Source organism: Apaloderma vittatum, unplaced genomic scaffold (assembly GCF_000703405.1).
Source record: "Apaloderma vittatum isolate BGI_N311 unplaced genomic scaffold, ASM70340v1 scaffold33001, whole genome shotgun sequence".
Classification (NCBI taxonomy): Eukaryota; Metazoa; Chordata; class Aves; order Trogoniformes; family Trogonidae; genus Apaloderma; species Apaloderma vittatum.
This window is the reverse complement of record NW_009700262.1, coordinates 1-2,033: the sequence shown is the minus strand read 5'-3', so window position 1 is coordinate 2,033 and position 2,033 is coordinate 1.

The window sequence follows — 2,033 nt, the reverse complement described above, 5'->3', positions numbered from 1 at the left end:
GGCAGGGGTTTGGGTCCTTTGGTTCTTCTGTGCAAACGCGCAAGATTATCACACCTCTGGGTATTTTGTCGCCACACCAAGGCCCTGCAGATGCAGAGCAGCCTGAAAGGAGGAAGCACCACAGCCTGAAACGTGGGCAGACGCTTCTCCACCCCGAAACCAACATGCAAAGCCAGCTCAGGGTGCCTGCACCACATCCCCAGAGCTTGAAACAGCTTTTATCTACGCCCTTTGGTTACCAGCGGTTTTATCTGCACCGTTCAGTTATCAACGGCGTCTCCAATGGCAGCAGGCAGAGCAGCCCAACGGCAGATGTGAAAAGATGTTTTTGGTTCAAATGGTCCTTGTGCTGGTTATCTACTCGTGTTATTTCTAGCTGTTATTTTGAGCCAAACATTTGGCTACAGCACTGGTAAATGTGTGAGGATCCCTGTTGTAAATAGCTCCCTGGGCAGGATCTCTGTGGGCAGCTGTACTTCTGGAAGACACCCTGCACATGAATAGGAGCAAGAAACGCTTCCTGCCCCAGAGGGCTTGTAGCAGCAGGCACAAAGTAACAGACTTTTTGGCACAGGAACTCAGCATTTGTCAGGACCAGTATTTGTCACCAGTGTCTGTTAGGACCTACATCCTGCTATTCACCAACCTCCTTTGAAAATTGTAGCAAGGGGTGCAAGTCCAGACCTTGTAGGAGAAACACAGAGTGGCTTTGTTCACAGAAAGCCCCTCCCAGCATGGGAGAGCACTGCTTGGCAAACCCGCCAGGCGTATTTAAGGACCCTGTTGCATTAGGACCTAACATTTGCCTTGCGATCTGAATACAGCGCAAATCTGAACCCTTTGGGGGTTGCTGCTCCACCATTTGATTCACACATCAGGTACAAACTCACTCACGATGCTCAGTGGTTCGCTGCCCACCCTGATTAGATGAAGAACAGCACTGTTATCATTTTCATTTCCTCCTGGTACAAAACTCCACCTTGGCATGAAATAACACTCTGTACCTAAGCTTAGCATTATGGTTCATTTTCAGATGAGGAAAGTCCTAAACTTTCAATCTTTTCTGTTTATACAACCCCAAATGTGCACACGGTAAGCCACTGAACACAATTCTCACCCGAGAAACCAAAATACTTTTGTGGATTATTTTCTTCCCCAGCTAAACAACCCAGCTGTTTGAGATTACTATTTCAATGCTGAGTTTCAATACGAACGCAAGGCAGCAAAGGCTGAGAAGCTCCCCAGAGCATTCCCCTCCTGTAAAAGCTCCGTATGTGAGGCAAATGCCGGCCAGTTTCTCTCAAACCAATCACAAAACTGTTGCTGGGCCTCCGCTCTCTTCCTACTGGGTGCAGCTTTGGGTGTTATCTGTGTCCTTTTGTAGGCAGCAGTTTTCCTTGGGTGCCGGCAAAGGAGGGATTTCGTAGGCGGATTGAACTGAATGGCATCTCACAGAGTCTTGCAAACAAAGCCCCGTTTTGTTGTCAGCTGTGCCCCTGAATTGCTGCATGGTTTGACTGGGACGGCAACCGAGCACAACAGAGATTGACCAGTAGGCGCTCTGTAACTGAGAACAGAGTAAGAAATAGGCATTATTATTGTTACTTATATTTGATTTGGTTTATGCCGATGGCAAGGCCTTAGCTCTGCTTTATAAGTTCCATTTTGCATGTGCAAAAATACATCCTCACCAGCTGTATCTCAGGCAAAATGCCTGCAGGACCCATCTCTCTCAGTCCATCAGGACTTTTCATCCCTCACTTCACCTCTCCCGGCTGCCTGAGCTCCCTGAATCACAGTGGTGGCCGGACACCGACTTCTTGTTCCCGTCCCTTGCTCCCCCGGCCATGGTGGCACCGAGGGCCTGGCACAGCCCCTCAGCCCCAGCGGGCTTGTGCCTCCCACAGCGGCCCCTGGTCCTGGGTGGGGGACACACAGCACAGCCCCCGCCATCGCTTTCCCTCTAGGATGCTGAGACATTTCGGAGACTCCTGAAATACAAACACTCGGCTTCCTCCCGGCTCAGAAAGGGT